This window comes from Mustela erminea, chromosome 3 (genome assembly GCF_009829155.1).
Source record: "Mustela erminea isolate mMusErm1 chromosome 3, mMusErm1.Pri, whole genome shotgun sequence".
Taxonomy (NCBI): domain Eukaryota; kingdom Metazoa; phylum Chordata; class Mammalia; order Carnivora; family Mustelidae; genus Mustela; species Mustela erminea.
In genome coordinates this window covers 115,826,808-115,848,093 of record NC_045616.1, presented here as the reverse complement: position 1 = coordinate 115,848,093, position 21,286 = coordinate 115,826,808, and the positions used below count along the sequence as shown (strand labels likewise).

The 21,286-nt window shown below is 40.6% G+C and overlaps 1 long non-coding RNA gene across 1 annotated transcript in view; it reads left to right on the top strand.

Moving 5' to 3' along the window:
- Window positions 1–21,286, top strand: part of LOC116586775 — a 292,442-nt gene that overhangs the window by 69,494 nt on the left and 201,662 nt on the right. The gene's annotated exons all lie outside the window — the stretch shown is intronic.

Sequence of the window (21,286 nt, the reverse complement as noted above, 5' to 3'; positions counted from 1 at the left end):
GGCTCTGGAGGTTTCCATTCTTTCCACCTCTAATTCTGTTTATTTATATTTGTGTACATCTTAGCTCACAGACTCCAATTCATTTATTCCTTCCAATCTGTCTGTCCTTGAAGATTTCTCCCTAGAGCAAGTCCTTCAAAAGGAGGGCAGGTCTGTGGTTAGCTGGAGGAAGGGAACTAGGAGCGGGACTCAGGTACTATGCCACTCGGCTACCTAGTGTTCTGACCAGGACAAGGATTTTTTTTTTCACAGCTCAGAGTTCTCTGGGATAGCTGACATATTTCAGGGACTTTACCTTTCTTCTTTATGCAGAAGTCACCATCCTAAGTGAAGGATTGAGCCTCCAATTTTTCATGGTAATCATTCATACCTAGATTTTAGGCTGAAAAGAGCTCTTGCTCAACCCAATCAATAGTCCTGTTCACCCCCAAACTTGCCATAAGTGATTTTATAAATGTGGTTTTTTTTTTTTTTTAAAAGTATATGGAGTGGGACTCTTGAAAATTTTTGCTAGAAGTTTTAGTATTTAAGTGTGTAACCTGCCACAGAGAGGTCTAGATATGGGTAAAGCTGTGAGTGAAAGAAATCTTATTAGTACCTTCTTCCATTTACTCTCATTGTCCCCTTTTTTCATTTTAGTATCTCAGGCTTCAAGTACTCAACATCTGTAACCGCCTGTAGTTGACCAGAGACCCTTGTAGACAAATATACCCCATAATTCTAATTGAGTATATAAACTTACCTGTCTTATGTCTGTCGGTACCCACTGAATGTTCTCAAATGTATGATAACTTGGTCCATTCTTTTACCCATTCATCTATTCAACCACCCACCCACCTTACCAGTCAACTGGAAAATACTGATTGGAGATGCACAAAATATGGTGGTGGGCTTTGTTTAATAATTTTAAAAAGTGTGAGTCACAGTTCCAGACTTAAGAAATATAGAATGTGTTTGCGGGCTCAAAACAAGTTAAAAATATAAGAAGTTCTCTCATAATACTAGTGCAAGTGAGGGCTAAGTGTCCAAGAGTGATAGACATTGTTGAGGCTCAAAGGAAAGAAGCAGGACAATGGGGCAGAGTAATAAGGACTGACTTTAGAGAAGATATGGGAATGGAGCCAGGCCTTGAAGGATGGGTAGAGTTTGTGTGAGGAGAAAGAAAAGGGAAAGAGAAGAGAAGGCCAGAGAAATGGGAAAAGTTAGGAGATAGAATTCTAAAAGTAGACCTGTTTGGCTGGAGTAGAGCTTTTGAGAAAGTAGTGGTGGTAAGATTGGAAAGGTTTTTTGAGACTGATTTCTGGAAAATCTGGAAAAGAGGCTAGAATGTGAAGCTGGGGAGCATAAGTATTTCCTATAGGTAATAAAGAACTCTAAACCCTTTTTCTAGCTAGAGAGAGGCATCTAGTAGAAGTCTGCAGATTGATTTTGAGTATGGGGTGTTTGCATTATCTGTTGACTCACTGATTCACTGATTTCATGCAACACAAGTTTAATGAGCTCTCCTAAGTGCTTAATTCAATGATCATAGCTGGACACTAGTTATTATGTCCTAGTTCCTTCAGAAATCAAAGGAGTCCTTGCTTTGGGGAGAGCTTCTTAATTCATCATGACCAAATAGTTAACCCAGAGAGAAAGAATACAAATAACCACTACAGTTAATTCCTTTTTTTAAAAAAATATTTTTATTGTAAAATTAAACACAGACACAGAAAACCAAACCAAACAAATATGTGGCTTAGTGAATTATTATACAGTGAACACCCTTCTAACTACCACCAAACTCAAGAAATAGAATTGCCAGCCAGCCTTATAACCCTTCCACATGCCTTATCCTAACACAATCCCTTTCTACCTCCCAAAGGTCACCACTGTGACCTTTATAATAACCACTTTCTTGTAGTTATTTATGGTTTTTATGACTCAACTGTGTACCCCATAGTTTAGTCTTTCCATATTTTTTTTTTTTTTAACTTGATATGCCTTTTAGGTCTCTTTTAATCTATGGTCTCCTCCCTCTACCTCTTTCTTTTCCTTATCTGGTGACGAATTTAGGTCATTTGGCCTGTCCAGTTTCCTATAGTCCGATTTGCTGACTTCTTAGTCATGGTACAGTTCAGTGTGTTCCTCTGTCTTCTGAATTTCCTGCAAATTGGGAGCTGAATCTAAAGGCTTGACCTGACACAGGTCTGATTCCTTTAACAAGGTTAAGATGGTGTTATGTCTTGTGTTGAAGCAGATGCTCAGTGTCTATAACCATTAATTCACGGGGATTTACAAAATAGTAATATTTTAATGCTACATTTTCTTTTAATTATCACCTGGGATAATTTTATCAAGAGACACTTCCCCTCATCTATTATTCTGTTACCCAGTGCTGTGATTCATATAGGATAGGTAGGAAAAGGTTTGATTATTTCCTTCTTCTACCCAATTTGCAAGGTGATAATTGGATCGTTGTTTCCTCAGAAGGTGACCAATTAATATTTCTTAAATATAGGTCATAAACTCTTGAATTTGTTTATATTTATATTTGATGAGTTTCAGTCTATCGTAAAACTCAAATCTTTGGCCAGTGGAAAACTCTTCAAGGTGCTTCCTGAGTTCTCCTGACATGACTCTAGTAGTCTTTGACAGCTTCCTTCTAACTGATGTCAAGATGTACCAAACTCATCATAAACATTTCCTGCCTCAGACCTGGAATTAGTCATTTCTCCAAGAAATCCTAGTTTATTTCAAGGGGATATGTCATTTGAAGATCAAATCCGAATGCTATTCGGTTGACTTTTGTTTTTCAGTCCTTTTAATGGAAAGAGCCGGGATAAACAATTACCCCATGAGTTCATACTGATATTTCTTTTTTTTTTTTTTTTAGATTTTATTTATTTATTTGACAGAGAGAGTTCACAGTAGACAGATAGGCAGGCAGAGAGAGAGAGAGGGAAGCAGGCTCCCTGCTGAGCAGAGATCCCGATGCGGGACTCGATCCCAGGATCCTGAGATCATGACCTGAGCCGAAGGCAGTGGCTTAACCCACTGAGCCACCCAGGCGCCCCATACTGATATTTCTAATTCAGATTCATATCTACAGAAAGTTTACTTAACATCTTCTATTATCGGAGTAGTTCCTTTCTTTCACCAGAAAATCCTTTAAGGCAGGGGGGATGGTAGAATCAGAATATCCCATAATTAGCATTTGCTTTTTTAGACTTTACATATACAACTTTATCAGGATAGTAATATTCATACTATCACTGACATTATTGTTACTGAAAGTAGATAAAATGGTTTTTTTTTTGCATATGCTGATCATCTCCCCATTTTTTAAAAGTTGTAGTATATTCATACTTTGAATCATATACTAGAGTCTCTACCTTTTAACCCTCATTTATTCTTTTATCTGCAAGTAACTATATATCTAATATTCGCCAGCAATACCTGTCTGAAACTTGTTCCTTAGTAGACTCCTTAGGAAGGGCTCCTGGGAATAATATTCTCAGAGTCTTAACATGTTATTAGCAGTTTGTGAATTCCTGGATAAAAAAATCCTTAGTTCACATTTTCTCTCCTTGAATATCTTAAATACATTACTCTAATTTCTTCTGGCAAAAAGCTTTGCTGTCAAAAAAAAAAAAATCTAAGGATAATTTAATTTGATTTCCCTTGTAAGTTGTATGCTCCTTTTTGCCTAGATATCTAATTTTTTCCCCTTTTCTTTTAAATACAATATTTTTTTTTCCTAGAATATCTTGGTTTTTGTCATTCTGGGTCAATATTCTCAGGTACATGGTATGCTTTTTTTAACATATATTTCAAATCATCTTTTATATTAGGAAAACTTTGTTGTATTACAGTTTTTGGTATTTTCTTTGTTCTCTCGAGATTTTTCTGTTCCCTTGGTTACTTTTTCAGGGTCTCCTAATAGTTATATATTGGATCCTCTTTGCCTATCTTCCAGTTAACTCTTTTTAATGTAAATTCCAATTGTTTGGATTTCATCATAATTCATAAGCAGTCTGGGCAAGTGGGCTTATTTCTAAACTGATTTGGGGGTAATGGCTGACCATGACATTTTATATTATTTTCTTTGTATTGAGGGGGCATTGAGAATCTGAGCTATAATCCCCAAAGAACAGTGTGTATTTCCAGTAGAATAGTAGGCCAGTAGAAAAGACAGTTTGGTGTCCTGAGACTCATTGTCCCTCAGATCATATGGCCTAAAGATCTGAGATTGGTACTGGAGGTGAATCCTCCACCTTTTATGGAATTTGAAATCCTTTCTTTGGTTCTTCTAATTACTAAAGCCCATTAGGCATGGAAAGCTTCACTTTCTTCAAGCATATAAATTTAAGGAAATTTCATTTATTTGTTGCCCTACAGAACCTAAAATAACAATGATGAGAATGACTCTTGATGCAGGAGGAATGATAGGAACAAATGTATGGGAGCCGGTCTGAGCAAAAATGGCTTATGGCTTAATAGGATAATTTTTAATGGAGAAGGGATAAAATAATTATCTTCAACATCCTGTGTTCTGTGTGGTTCAAAGAAAAATGACTCATTATAATAGTGTGAAGTTGCTGACCCCCATGACCTGGACTTTTGTTTCTGAATTACAAATTCAGTGGCTTAAACAATATAGATTTATTCTTTTACAGTTTTGGAGGTCAGAAGTCCAAAATGGGTTAAGATCAAGTGTTGGCAGGGTTCCTTCTGAGGCCAGGGGAGGAATTTGCTTCCTTGCCTTTTTAGCTTTAGGTGGCCCTTGGTATTTCTTTGCTTATGGCTTTTTCTTTCCATCATCAAACTATATCGTTCCAGTCTCTGCCTCATCACATTGTTTTCTCTCTGCCCCCAAATCTTCCTTTGCGTTTTTGTTAGAGGGACACTTGTGATTACATTTAGGGTCCACCCAGATAATCCAGGATATTCTCCTTATCTCATAATCCTTAATTTAATCACATCTGCAAAGTCCCTTTTGTCATATACTGTAAGATTCATAGGTTTTGGGGATTTGGGCATGGATCTATTTGGGCAGCCACTATTTAGCCTAACATATGCATAATCTTTTTATACCAAAGAATCTCTAATGACAGAGGGAAGTAAACTCATTTCCATGTTGGTGATTGAGTTGCAGCTCAAAACAGTCTCCTGGAAGCCTGTGGTTTCTTTGAAGACTAGCATTTTACCTTAAAGGTGTTTGAATTTTGTATTCTACACATATGCTTGCTAGCCTCATTTCTTGCAACAAAAGAAAAATTGGTCTGGGAAGATGGGCCACGATGCTTTCATGGCTGTAAGAAGTCTGGAATACTGCCTTACACCCTGGTAATAACTGTATTTTATTTGGATGGCATGACATGACATCACAGGATGTCATGGGAGGAGGAAAGAGTACGAGTCACACTTGCCCTTCAATGTGAGTGAGTCCCAGGAGATCATGGATACCATCTACTCTACAGTGTTGGGTCAGGAGCTGGTTCTCATGGAATGCTCATCTGTGGATTGAGATTTAGAGTGGACCTTCCCTGTTTTCCTGACCCAGGGTCCATGGATGATCTCTCTTTCCTGTCACAGGTCTTATCATAGAAATCTAGGCCTGATTTCTACTAATGGAAGAGGGAGGAGGCCCCTCCCCCTTCCTACAGCTCTTTGCATGACAGGCCATGCATAGTTATTATGCCCACTTTCTTTGAATCCTTCCTCTCCTTCTACCCCCAACCCCTTCTGCTCTGTAACTGCTCAGGGTCCCAGGACAGTTGAAATTGGGCCAGCTGGGGTGCTATTTTTAACTTCTTCACACAGCACATCTGAGGACTTGGCCCCCACACAGTTGCATCCACCCACTGTTTCTTCCTCTTGGAGGATGCAGACAGAAAACCAATGCCTGTGCCTGGAGTGGAGGGGGCATGGGAGGCAGGAGGCCCAGTTGTTTTCTCACAACCTCCTGGCCCACCCATCTCTGCTTCCTACAGTGTTTAGTATGGCAATACAACAATTCATAAAATGTGGCATTCCTGTGTATGGCACACTGCTTTGAGCCTGTTTTATTCTATGATAAAGACTACATCTGTCAGGCTATATTGGCTCATCTTGGGGTCGGGAAGAGAATTATATTGCCCAGATTTGCTCTCTCCTTTCCTCTTACTAGAGGCAGACGTCTCTTCCCTTCCTCCAGAGCCAGCTGAGAGGCCCTCTCTCTGAGGGACAGAGTGCACAGAAATCTATCTACCCACTGGGTGGATATCCCAGTATCAGGAAAAGGATGGGTCAACTTCAAATTATTTCACTCTTTAAGGCACTTGCCCTAGAATGTCAGAGAATCTTTGTGACCAGCTAACAAACTGACACATTATATCTATATGTCTGTGTACACACACATATGTACATATACACAAATACTATATATGATATAATGTATAATACATATTACAATAATACATATATTTGTGTGTAATCATGTATATGAAGAATTTTTTTGACTGATTTTAGTTTTGAAACTTCTCACCAGGCATTTTTGTTTCAGTTAATCACGTTTCTATTGCAGCCTGGGGACTTTTTAAAACATTTCTAGAACCCTCTATCTTGCTCCCAAAGGCTTAAGCATTATTTGATAATTAGCCTTCACAATTATGTTATACGTTTTGGAGAGAAGTGTGGGTTGGGGGAGGGTAGGAGGAAGAAAGTTGTGTGTGTTAGTTAATGTGGGAGGAATGAGGGTTATTATCTGGGGATTGGAGGAATGCTTAGGAGAGAAAGAAGTTCACTCTGTCAAAATTGTGTTGGTTGCCAGTTCTCTGTGAAACCCTCACTGAGACACAGAGAAGGATGGGGGTAGGGGGGACACTGGAAACTTTCTCGCCTTCCCTAATTAAAATGATGCCAGAAAACAAGATCCACATAGAGGCCAGCTACATGCCACTTAAAAAGAAATATGCTTCATTACAGTTTCTCTCCATTTCCTGGAACTCACAATGGGAACATGAAAAAGGAAGAAGATTTGTCGAAATCCTGAGAAGAGCATTTTGGTATTCACCCGCCTGTTAACTTGGTATCACAATAAAGTACTCGCTGCTAAAATGACAGGTTTTCTCTCTTTCTTTCTGCCTTGTGTTCACATACCTTCTGCCTCTCCAAGTCCACACATTCACATTAGCAAAATGCACTACCCTGTACTCTTGAAGTCTATTCCTTTGGCTCATCCTCTAGAGGAAACCATCACCTTTTCCTCTTCAAAAGGTACATTTTCCCTGTGTTTTCGTTTTATGAAAATTATTGTATTTTCTTCTTTTTAAGGGGAAAATTCTGTTTTGTTGATTGGATCGGATTTCAACAAGGTTCGGTATGGGGCTGATTTTAAAAGTGAGAGAGAAAATGAGAGAAGGGACTGTGTGTTGCACTGTATATTGTGTGTGTAAGTACACGTAGAGGGCCTGAGCATTCTTGGGCAAGAATTATTACCCTCAGGCAGAATATTAAAGTAGATGAAGATGTGTGCTAAGGACCACTTTTTTCTTCATCACTTTTATTCCAAGTCCAAGATGCCAGAGGACCACAGTACTTAACCTAAGCTACAGTGGAATACCAGACAATGGGAAAAGCTTTTCTTGCTTGCTTGTTTACCTGCAATTTATTATTATTATTAGCTTTTCATTGGGAGGAAGGGTGAGAGAAATTACTGAATTTAAGGGTTCTAGAATCACATTACTTATAGTACTGCTTGAGGTTAGTCATGCTAAATGGTTTTTCTCTTGGTCAGGGCAAGAAGCCCACTGAAGGGCAGGGTTTCCCAGTTTAAAGACATAGGAACTGTGACTGTGATGGAGATGAGTGAACCCATCTGAGTGTTAGACAACTAGGAGTGAAGGACTGTGCAAACAGGGGACCACACCACCCAACCTCAGCCATTGCTGTTGGGCAGGAGTGTGAGCCCAGTGCTGGCAGACCATTGATTTTTTTTTTTTTTTTCTTCTGGGTTATTGTGTGAAGTCCCATGATTTAAAAATGCTGATCACTCTTCAAATTAAGGGGGGGGAAAAAAACCCTACCAGCCAAATAAAACAGATCAGTTTTCTGGATGTCTCTGCCATAGAACAAAGAGGGTTAAGAGCATTATGGTCCATTAACATGCCACATGACCTTGGAAAGGTTTGCTTACTCATTTTTAAACCAAATGATTGGTGTAGATGAGCTCCACAAGTTTTTCTTCCTTAGATCCTTCCAGATTTTTTGACTCTTGAGTTCTGTATTCTAACCTTCAAGATCCCTTCATCTCCTAAAACTTCATGAAGAACTGGGTAGATGCCCAAAAGAAGAAATGAGGAGAAGAAACATATAGATGAAGGTCAGAATGGATTAGGTAACAGGAGATATTGCTTGCTCACGTGCCACTACATGCTTTTGCAGAAAAGCCTTCCTTTGAGTTATTTATGATAGCCATCTTTCCCTTCCCTTAACACCCATAGTCCTTTTCCCACAGTCTCCTTCAATAAGTAAGTTCATTCAGTGTATTTATTAGTTGCCTGCCTGGGGCCATTAGTATATACCCTTATGGCTCCCATCACTTTCCCACTTGTATTGTAGTTATTTGAATGAAAGGATGGAGAAAACTTTTTTCCCCCAATTCTCAGGATACCAGGGAAGGAAGACTGGCCTATAGGTTGTGCTAGCTATGAGAGAAGCAGGGTGGGCTTACACTTCACAGAGGAATGTACATGGTGAGGCAGGTCATCTTTTAGAAAGCCCAGACTTTGGGAGCCAGAGGAGAATGAGGTAAAGGGCCACCAAGATGGCAGAAAACTCTATGTGTGTGATGTCACCCCCTCCACTGATCTCAGTTCTTCTGCAAAGTTACCAAAATCATGAGATACTGGTGCCCAATCATAGCAGCAGGCTTAAATGCATCAGCAGAGAAGGAAGGCCAGGAATTTGCAGAAGTCATAGGGCAAACTATGGATTCCAAGAAGTTATGATATTGTCTGAACCAATTTTGAGTTCGGGTGAGCCCCCTAGGTAACATCTGGGTATATGTGGGTACATTCAGGCATGTTATCGCCTTGGTTAAATTGTGAGCATTTTCAGAACAAGATTTTTATCGAAGTTGTTTCTGTAGGTTAAATGCTTTTGCACACAGCAGATTCTAGTAAATACTTGCTGACTGACTGAATGACCAGTCGAATGAATGTATGAGTAGAGGAGAGAGCTATGAACTCCAGTCTTTGAACGTGAATATCCAGGCCTTGCGTGGATATTCACAAGAAATCAAGCAATCTGGAAAGGGTTAAATTCTGCCTTCAGCATTCACAGGAAGGATAATGTATGCTGGAGAGGGAAAGCATTAGTCTTTCCCTTTTGAAACCCTCGAAAAATTTGTCTGAAGCATGTATTTAAATGGGCAGCATACAGGTGTTTTCAGAGCTGCTGCAGCCCCAGAGAAGGCCTCAGGGCAAACCAGAGAAGACGATACTTGGTAACGAGAAACACTCCTCAGCTACTCTGCATGCTTCAGTGGGAAAATGCAAATCAACTCATTTCCGCTTTTGAGGACAACTTCAGATAAAGGGGTCCCCGGGCAAAGTAACCCCTTCAATGTGCCTGGCTGTCTTTCCCCATTGCTATCTTTTCCTGCACTACCTGCTGTGCGAGCTGTAGGGGGTGGGGAGGGGGCTGTGGATTGGCTGCACAGGAGAGGAGAGAGGAGATGCATAGTAATGAGAAGCTGAGGGAGGAGAGAGAAGGAAGGGGGCTTTCGTGGGTGGGTGCAACTTTGTGTAAAAGGCCTTGAACGAGGAGGCGGAATTAACCTCCAGTTCTGTCTCTGTGGCCACCAGCTGAGGGTGACCTTGGGGAAGAGGTGGGATTCACACACAGTCACATCTCAAATGAATGTTGAAATCATTCCAATTTCATCATCTAGATTTTTTTCTTGTAGTTGTTTTTTTTTTTTGTCCCCCCCACCACCACATGGAGAAACTGAGATCTGAAGTATCAATGGGGAGTAAGTAGAAGGCAAGGATTAAAATACAGGTCCCCTGGCTGCCAAAACAGAGTCCCTCCACCCATTGGAGTGTGATGCTAAGAGGTACCTGGATCAACAGGCGTTGGTTTCCATGTTTCATAATTTGGATGTGAATGTTTGGTTGTGTCTCAGGGCTCAGTTAAGATTTTAAAGATCTGAATAACTCAAAAAATTGTGGTGACCTTACCTCCTCTCAATTTAGGTGAATCAAAATAAAAACCAGGCAAAACTGGAATTGAATTATAAGAAAGTAGAATAGAGAATGATTCTTTTCCATGATGACTACTCTGATAAATTCCAAATAGCAAATTTGACTTAAAATTTTTGATTTGGGGTTCTCTTGTTTCACCAGTGTGTCTCAGGCACATGCCCTTTTTTTTTTTTTTTTTCTTCTTATTGGGAAATCCTGTGTATGGATCTTGAGTGTCATGAGATACTTAATTTTGAATGAGTGCATGAGAGGGTTGTGTGAACAGATATTTGGGCAATTGCTATTTTTGTGTTTATGTGGTTTTCTAAGGTATTAAATGCATATGGGGTTTCTGGGTGAATATGTATGTATACATACACAGTTTTCTCTTTTCTCTTTCTATGGAGTGAGGCAAACTAATTGCTAAAATTGGCAGGCTCTAGTTTGCTAAATGAGATGACATTTGTCAAAGAGCCTTTCACATGGCCTGTATTCAATGCACGGTTACTTTTTCCTCACCAAATAAAAGACAGAACCACTCCAGATGAATTCCCATCTAAACTTGAAGTAGTCTGAGTTAGAAAAGCATCTGGAACCTGAATTTTTAGAGAAAGTTGTGTATCATAGGAGTCAAAGATAGGGCAGGTCAGTTTCAGGCATTATAGATTTTCATAATTTGCTTTTTATGGGTAGAGGCAAAAGTCAATTAGCAAAGAGTTAACTGTAGTTTTTCTGTGTGTACATATGAGCAACTTGTGTGTAAGATACATCTATATATCTCTACCTATATCTCTATATCTGTCTAGATAGACACACATACATACATACATTGCTTCATATCGGTGGCCTTTGGTTTTGGTTTGGTTTGGCTCTCCAGGAGCAGGAGGTAAGAGGATTCCTGCACATCTTGGTCTGTAATCCATATCCTGGAGTCAGTATAACTCCTGCTTGATTCCTATTTGCTCTAGAGACTTTGGCCTCCTCTGGAAAGAAGTTTCTGCATGTTAGCGTGAGATACTCATTCAAAACAAAGTCTGAAGTTATATTCCCAGTGATCATCACAAGACTGGGAGGAATTCACTGTAGGGTACCCTACATTTTTTCCCCCAAGTAGCTTTCTCATCTGTCCTGCTAGGTTTGTCTCAGAAAAGAGTATTTTTTTTTTTTTTTAGATTTTATTTATTTATTTGACAGAGAAAAACACTGAGAGAGGGAATGTAAGCAGGGGGAGTGGGAGAGGGAGAAGCAGGCTTCCTGCTGAGCAGGAAGTTAGATGCGGGGCTTGATCGAAGGACCCTGGGATCATGACTAGATTGGAAGGCAGACACCTAACGACTGAGGCACCCAGACACCCCAGGAAAGATGATCTTTTCTATGCTAGTGTTTGTTGAGTCTTTAATGTAGGCCACTGGTTCTCAGGGGTGGCAGTTTTGCATACCATATTTACCTTCCCTCTCTAAAGGGCGTTTGGGAATACTTGGAGACAATTTTGGTTACCAAAACCAGGAGAGGAGGAGTGCTCTGGACATCTCGTGGCTAGAAGCAGAGATGCCGCTAGAATACAATGCACACACTTTCTCCCACCCAACAAAAAAAACCAAAAAACAAAAAATCTCCCACCCAAATGTCAGTCATACTGAAGTTGAGAAACCCTGGTGAATGCCAAGCTCTCTGTTCCTTCATGACAGGCAAGTTTCCATTAACCTCTCACAGATCCAGTGGGCTAGGTACCGCTGTCCTCCGCCTTTGAAAGTGAAAGGTAATATGGCATGGAGGGAAGAAATGACAGGACCAAGGCCACTAAGGCCCAGGAGCAGGACTGTGCGTAAGCCAGATCCATCTTCCAGACCGTTTTAAGCAGCACTCTGTGCTGCAGACATCCTTATCTGTGTTTGACCGGCCTCCCAGAGAATGAGCTATTTCCACTCAGTACGCTGCAGCCCGCACAGATACAGGTGACTTGCTCCCGCCCAGGAGAGACCAGTCTAGATTTTGTCATTCTCTTTTACCGGCTGGTATATTCTGTGCCAAATGTCACCTGTAGAGTAAACTTTGTCCCCGTTTACCACCCCCCCCCCCTTTTCCTTTCATTTCTTTGCCTGGCCCTCTTGGTTTTGCTTTTCTCAGACTGCAATAATCTAGTTCTCCTTCTAAACTGTAACTATAACCCCTTTCTTTTTTTTTTTTAATATTTTATTTATTTATTTGACAAAGAAATAAAGACCACAAGTAGGCAGAGAGGCAGAGAGAGAGGAAGGGAAGCAGGCTCCCCGCTCAGCAGAAAGCCCGATGCTGGGCCCAATCCCAGGAACCTGGGATCGTGACCTGAGCCGAAGGCAAAGGCCTTAACCCACTGAGTCATCCAGGCACCCCTCTAACCCCTTTCTTAAAGAGCCTTCCAAGTAGCTGGAGGGCAACCTTCGCTGATGGCTAATGGGATAGTTATCCTGGGGGACAGAGTGTGGACGATTGCCACTGGGCTGGAGAAGAGGACAATTTCCTCTGAAACAGGACAGTCCCTGACATCTTTCATTTTTAAAATTTTTTTATGAAATTCTCTGGCTGTCCAGAGGCTAGGAAAACAAAAATAAATCTGAATTTTGGTTCCGGATTGTGCCAAGATTTCACAGGAAAGCTTTCTTCCACAAAAGCCTTCTGAGAAATTCCTTTATCAGGAGAGAAAAGCATTCCTGGAGATCTCATTAGGTAAATTACTCTCAGATTAACATATTTTATTAATTACCTATTATGAGACCCCCAAAGCTAAACAATCATAAAAACAACAAAAAGAAGTAAATATAGTTCCCAGTGACTAATAGATGCCATAAAAGACATAATCAGTAAAATCAATTATATGCATTATTATAATGAAAGGTACAGTTAGTGCTTTAAAAAAATAATTAGGTTATTGGCTAAGAGGAAGCTAGCCCCCCTTCATTACCCCTGGAGCAAGCCCCGGAGGCTTCACTCAAAGGCTTTTAGTATAGAAATCATTGGTTTTATTGGCCAGGCAAATTAGTGACTCCATTAGCTTCACCAGTGGGGGACCCTGGTTTTCCTAAGTCACCAGGTGCTTTTGATCTGGTTGTACATTTTCTCGAGTGGAAAAATAGGGGGTTGGAACAATGCATCAAGATGGATACAAAATATTTGCAGGTCTAAATGTGTGGCAAGGGGTAGGAACCAAGGCAGAGGAAGTAAAATGGGGGCAGGTGGTGGTTTGGCTGTGTGTGGACTGGGGCGCGGTGTGCATAGTCTGTGTGCTACATGTGCGTGCCCGCCCAGCACACATGTTTGTGCCACTTGAGAGCTTATCAACATTTCCAAACCTCTGTCCAGAGCTCAACTTGCCTGTCTTGCTTTGTATGTAAAAATATTCCACTTAAACCTGTAGCCCAGCTACCTCCAAAGTGCCAATAAATAATATATGCAAAGTTTTTTTTTTTTTATCAATATAAAGAAACGCAGAGTTGTGAGGCTGGTGAAAACTTGCATTAGACAATGTAATGAAGCAGGAATTAGAACAGCGTAGTTCCTCTGGCCATTATAAATGAGGACGGCAGCTACCTGGAGAATGGGAAAACTGATGAGTACAGTCTGTTGGGGAGAGCAGGAGGAAAATTTCCCTCAGGAACACATTTCAAATTACTTATTTATGAACTGATGAACTGGGAGACCACCTATCGAGACATCGGCGTAAGCAGACTGCTGCAGACAGCTACAGAACTCCAGCTAATTGTGCGGCTGTTTTCTGTTAGAACTCCTGCGCTCCAGCTGGGCTTTGGAGGCAGGAAATTTAGGCTATGACTAGAAGTTACGCTTTTCCTCTTTCTTGTCCGCATAAATATATACATACATATTTTAATCCCCTTGAATCGGTTTGGTGAGGGCCTGGGAAAAAGCCGCTACAACCGGCCCGGGGAAGGGCTGAGGTGGAGAGGAGGTTTGGGTGTTGAAAGGTTTAGCAGGTTATGCCCCACCGGCTGGGAGGGAATTGAGTTCGGGGCTCCTGTGTCAGCTCTCAAAAGGCTATTGGATCAGGCCACCGAGAGCCACATCTTCCTCCTTCCCTTCGCGGTAGGTCAGTGTCCTCCTCCCCCTTCTCAACACCTTTATCGCCATGGCGACGGGGTATTGCATGCTTGCTCCGTGCTGGGCTTTCTGCCGTGTTTTACATGAATGATCTCATTTTATCCGCATGAGACCCTATGAAGTAGGTACATTGTTGTCCCCATCGCATAAGTAAATAAACTGAAGGATGAGGGAAGTAAAGCAACTTGGGCAAGGCCATGAGTCCAAAGCCATCTGATCTCATGACTCAGCCTCCTCATCACCTCCTAGGTGATTGCAAATGTTCACGGAAGGAAGGAAGGAGCATCTCCCATTAGGGAATGCTATGGGCTTATGCTCCGAGTTGCAGGCTGCATGGTGAGGGGAAAGGAATCAGACAATCAGGGAGCCAGGGGTGTTGCTGGGAGACAGTGTAGCTGACTGGTTAAGAGGTAAGTCCCTTAGGGATTTTTATTACTACCTCCATTTTACAGATAAGGTAACCGAGACTCCACAAAGTGCTGCAAACTTGTCCTAAGTCACATATGTAAGTTACAGAGCTAGGATGTGAACTGGGTCTAGGCTGTGAGCTTCCCACTAGGTAGACTAGCTCCTTGAAGGGAGGGTCTAAATCTTATTCAAGCTTTAATTCCCAGTACCTGGGAAAATACCTTGGGTAATGGGTCCTCAATACATATTTGCTGAAATGAATTTTCAGCTTTAAATTCAGTGAGCTTATGGAGTTCTTGCAGAGGTCCCCATTCCTTGGCCAATACTGCAATAATAGCAGCATATCTAGCATATTTATTGACTACCTGTGTGCCAGGCCCTGTGCCATGCCAGTACACGATCATCTCATTCAATCCCCAGAACCTGATGAAACTGGTTTTTTTCTCATTATTACCTCTAGATTATATTGAAGGCATTGAAGTTTGGAGATGTTAAGTCAGTGGTAATCAACTGGGAGTGATTTCCCTCCCCACTCCCCCAACAAAAGGAACAATGGACATTCTGAAGACAGACAGGGTAAGGAAGGTGGGCAGGTGTGCTATTGGCACCTTAATGAGTAGAAGCTAGGGTTGTTGTAAACATCCTGCAATGCACAGGGCACCTTCCCACAACAAAAAATATCCAGCCCAAAATGTCAATATTGAGATAATCCGGGTTAAGCGCTTGCCCAAGCTGTTAAGTAGCAGAGCCAGAATTCAAATTCCCTATCTGACTCCAGGGCCTGTGTGCCGATCATCTACTAAACAATTCTCCCAGTCCCTCTCTGCTTGGATACCCTATGGTTTGCTCGGAAGACACAGTTTCCATTATAACGTGAATTGGGGTTGGCTTGGGGAGCTAAGTGACTTCGAGGGAACAAATCAGGAGCCTCTGGTGGGGATCTATGTGCAAAGTAAATCTGTATTCTCAGCCTGCCTGATCTTGGGGTCCTGACTATACCAAATAAATAAATGCTCTCTGCGTGGCAATTCCGTCAGGACCAGATAAAGCTGGAACCGGGAGGACCTGGTGGGAGGACTGCAGGGCTGGGGCATCCCAGATGGCTGACTGCAATCCTTCTTCTTGTGTAGCTTCTGGAAATCCCCAAACACTCTCTGAGCTTTTATTTCTTTAACTGTGGGACGGACAAGGCTCCAGTCTGCCTGATTGTCCAAGCTGTTTACAAAACCACGTGAGCAAATGACTGCCTAAGAGTCACTGAAAAGGGCTTACACATTGGCTGGGATTCCCTTCATTACTTTGACAAACATGTAATGATAACAGTGAAAACTTAGACCACTTGTACTGAGTATTTGTCTTTGCCAGGCATTTCTTTCGACTGGATATACGCATTTCATTTGTTCTTCAAAACAATTCCATGAAGAAGGTACTAATTTAGAAGGGCCCCATGCTTGGTTCATTCAATACTCTGGCGTAACCATACCTCTGGTATAAATCCCTAATAATATTTGAACAAGGGGCCCTGTATTTTTATTTTTCAGTGAGTCCTGTAATTTATGTAGCTCATTTTTCCCTTTAGATCTGTCTGCTTCTAGCCTAAATGTATAATAAGCCCTCATTAGCGCACCTGTCAGAAATGGCCTATTGCCCCCTGTAGGGTCACAGGAATAAAGGTTTTTAAAGTTGATTATTTCCCTATGAAAAGAAGTGGTGACATTTACCAGGCTTATCAATCAGTGCTATCTACACATTGATCAGGTAGAAAGGGCAGGAAACTAGACCACAGGGAATAAAATAATAAAGAACTAGTTAAATAGTCAGGCTCTGGGTTCAGACAGCATCACAACAACAGCTATGGTAATAATGATAACAGAAAGAGTATAATCCACAGCAAAACCTTTCTGAATTTCCCATGTACAAAGCCCTATGCTAAATGCTTTGACATGCATGATCTCCTTTAATGCTCACAGTAAATCTTGGGGTATGCATTACATTATTATTCCTGTCTTTCAGACGCAGAAATCATGGCTGAATGGAGTGACTTAGCCACCACATCATGCAGCCTGAGATGGGAACCTGGCTCTATTTGTTGGCTATAATGCCTTGCGTCAGCAACCATTCTGTACTTTGCTTTGCGTGTGTATGAATGGGAATATAGCTTACTTTATAAAATTATTATACATTTTGAATTAGGTAATGCAATCTGGGAATGTAGAGGAAGGGCCTTGCCCATTTTGCTTATTGTTGTATGCCGTGTTTTAGAAGAGTGCCTGGACACACATTTGGTGCATCAGCTATCCACTGCCAAAATGCCATGCAATAACCACTCACACAACTTTAATGGTATGTAGGAATAAGCAATAAGGTGTAACTTTATTGCTTGTTATTGCTTGTATGTCAAGAGTCAGTTGGTGTAGTCCCAATAGCTTATTTTTTGCTTTTGTTTCTCTTGTCTTAGGAGGTACACCTAGAAAAATTTTGCCATGGCTGACGTCAAAGAAATCATTGCCTATGTTTTCTTCTAGAAGTTTTGTGGCCTCAGGTCTCACATTTAGGTTCTTTAATCCATTTTGAGTTTATTCTTATGTACGGTATGAGAAAGTAATCCAGCCGTCTTCTTTCATACATAGCTGTCCAGTTTTTCCAGCACCATTTGTTAAAGAGACTGTCCTTTCCCCATTGTATATTCTTGCCTCCTTTGTCATAGAATAAACTCATATAATGTGGGTTTATTTCTGGACTCTCTATTCTGTTTCATTGATTTGTTTCTATTTTTGTGCCGATACTATACTATTTTGATTACTACAGCTTTGTAGTATATCTTGAAATCTAGAATTGTAACGTTTCTAGATTTGTTTTTCTTTTTTAAGAAGAAGATAGCTTTGGCTATTTGGTATCTTTTGTGGTTCCATACAGATTTTAGTATTATTTGCTCTATTTTTGTGGGAAAAAAAAATCCCCCAAACTATTGGTACTTTGATAAAGGTTACATTGAATTTGAATCTGTAGATTGCTTTGGATGGTATGGACATTTTAACAATACTAATTCTGGGACTGCACCAAAATAAAGAGCTTTTGCACATTGAAGGAAACCATCAACAGAATGGAAAGGCAACCCACTGAATAGGAGAAGGTAATTGCATGTGTTAGATCCAATAGATTAATATCCAAACTATATAAAGAACTTATACAATTCAACACCAAAAAAATCTGATTAAAAAATGGACATAGGAGCTGAATAGACATTTTTCTAAAGAAAACATACAGATGGCAAACAGACACTTGTAGAGATGCTTGACATTACTGATTATCAGGGAAATGAAAATCAAAACTACAATGAGGTTTTACCTTACACCTGCCACAATGGTTAGAAATAAAAAGATAAGAAATAGGGGCACCAGGGTGGCTCAGTCAGTTAAGCATCTGGCTTTGATTTTGGCTCAGGTCACGATCTCAGGGTTGTGAGGTGGGGCTCCATGTCTGGTTCCATACTTAGTGTGGAGTCTGCTTGAGATTCTCTCTCTCTCCTCCCTTTGCCTCTCCCCACTGCTTGCACATGTTCTCTCTCTTTCTCTAAAAATAAATAAATAAATAAATAAATAAATAAATATTTTTTGGAAAAAGGATAAGAAATAACAAATGTTGCTGAGGATGTGGAGAAAAAGGAACATTGTACACTGTTGGTGGGGAATGTAAATTGTTGCAGCCACTGTAGAAAACAGTATGGAGGCTCCTCAAAAAATTAAAAATAGAAAGACCATATGATCCAGTGATTCAACTACTGGATATTTGCCCAAAAAGAAAATGAAAACACTAATTGGAAAAGATATGTGAACCCCTATGTTTATTGCATCACTAATTATAATAAATAAGATATGGAAACAACCTGAGTTCATCAATAGATGAATAAATAAAAAAGAACTGGTGTATATATACAATAGAATATTATTCAACCACAAAAAAGATGAAATCTTGCCACTTCTGACAATATGGATGGACCTGGAGGGCATTATGCAAAGTGAAATAAGTCAGAGAAAGACAAATACTATATGATTTCACTTATATGTGGAATCTAACAAAGCAAAACAAATGAATAAACAAATAAACAGACCCATAAATACAGAGAACACACTGATGGTTGCCAAGGAGAGGAGGTCAGGGAATGGCAATGGGTGAAAGGAAATGGAAGATTAAGATTTTCAGTTATGGAGTCAATAAGCGATGGGCACGGCATAGAGAATATAGTCCATGGGTGCTCTAATAGCATTGTATGGAGTCAGATGGTAGCTGGGTACAATTTGGTCGTGAACACAGCTTAAGTATAAGCTTATAAGTATAAGCTTAACAGTCAACACATTGACTCACTGTGTTGCCCATCTAAAACTAACGTAAAAACGTGTGTCAACTATCCTTCAATTAAAAAAAAAAAAGAGTCTGTTGGACTCTATCTAGATAGGTCTGCTGATCTTGTGTGGGTTTACTCATGGGTTTGAGAGTCACTTGGTTTTTGTCTAGGGTACCTGAGGCAACTTAGTTATTTGCCACATATCTCTCTTCCTGCAGAAGGACAGCCTGAGCACATTCTTATAGTAACATCAGAGGTACCAGCGTGGAAGTAGAAATGCACAAAGGCTTTTTCAAGCCTCTGGTTACTTCACATCTGCTAATACACCACCGACCAAAGCACCACTGGGCCAAGCCCAGAGTCAAGTTATAGGATAGGTCACCTGTACCAAGCTGGGAGAGTTGAAGAATTGGGGCCAATTTGCAATCAATGTACCATAACTGATCTCAGTAAATATTTGAAAAAAGGATTTTAAAGTGCTTGGGCATGATAAAGGATCAAAAAATGGTAGTTTACTCGTTTTGGGCAAAATAGTTGAAGGGAATTTAAGAGGTACAAACTTACAGTCATAAAATAAATAAGTCATGGGGATGTAAAGTATAACATAGGAAATATAGTCAATAATATTGTAATAACTTGGTATGGTGACAGATGGTGACTACACTTACTGTGGTGAGCATTTTGTAATGTGTATAAATGTCCAATCACTATGTTGTACACCTGAAACTAATATAATATTTTATGTCAACTATACTTCAATTGAAGGAAAAAAAATCCTGATGGTTAAAAAAATCATAAAAATAGTAGTCAAAACAATTATCAAAATTACCTGATAAACTGTGGGTTTTATAAAAGGGTTAATCCAGGAGAGGACTTTGACAATACATGCCTTTTGACCAATCATGCATTGTTGTTGTTGTTTTTCTTTAAGTTTCCAAAATATATTGGGGGTGTCAGCTAGACATAGTGCTGCTTTTTCTTTTAAAAAGGGCTAAGATTTCACAGGTCACAAAAGTAACTGATGAAACAGTTTCTGCAGAACCAAGGTAACCATAAGGCTCTTTCAATCTGTCAAAATAAATTCCATTCTCAGCAAATTTCCTCTGACACCTTTTCTTATCATGGTTCCATGCCTTTGTTTTAATCCAATGGGGCATGGACTTGGGTTTTGAGAGTAGTGATTGTTTAAACATTCCTTTTGACAACTCCTGACAGAGCCTAGGATGGAAGCAGCTCACCTTAAGCCTGAATTTGGCCCAGTGCCTCTTGGCAGGCCCTGTCTGACTGCTCTTGAGTGCTGCTTATGGAGCAATAGGCCCTCCAAATTCTAATTTCTTCTAACGGGTTGAAGGGTTTGCTTCTAAGTGAGCGTGTGTGTCTCTCTCAGAGCTGCTGCTCTGTGCAGTGACGATGATGACAGGTTGGTTTAATGCAGCTTTTGCCAAGATTAAGGGGTTGTCAGACAAGTATCATGGGAGAATGAGGGATTACTCTGAAAAATCACTCTGAATTGCTAACAGAGAGCTAGCATTCAAGTGGGGGTAGGCTTCCTTGTATTTGAGGAGCTGCAGAGAGGTCCTTAGCAGGCCTGACCTCCCGCCTCGCTCTGAGAACAGATTAGGTGAGCCACTGAGATGCCTTCAACCTAGGGTTATGGGTCCCAGGAGGGCCCAGGATTAGACATTAGGGGCTCTATCAACCTTGTAAAACAGCATGCAGAAGTATATCCTCATAAACATAGGACTTTTTTTTTTTTCCCCCTAGGAGAGAGGGCCATACCTTTCATTAGCATCTCAAGGGTTTGTGACTCTCAAATAGAGGGCTGTCCTGTTCAGTTCTCCAGACAGGGCTCTGTGGTTAATTTTAAGGAGTTTTGTTTTGTTTTGTTTTTGTTTTTTTTCTGGACACTGTAATGAGCAGCCAGTAAAATTTAAAGAAGTAAGGCAGAGGGGCACCTGGGCGGCTCGGTGGGTTAAAGCCTCTGCCTTCAGCTCAGTTCATGATCTCAGTGTCCTGGGATTGAGCCCCGCACCGGGGTCCCTGCTCACTGGGGACCCTGCTTCCCTTCCTCTCTCTCTGCCTGCCTCTCTGCCTACTTGTGATCTCTGTCAAATAAATAAAATCTAAAAAGAAAAAAAAAGAAATAAGGTGGAATGAGTAGGCTTGATTTTCCAAAAGGTACTCTAGGTATAAAATCTAGGTATAGAATTGCTACAAAAATTGCTATAGCTAT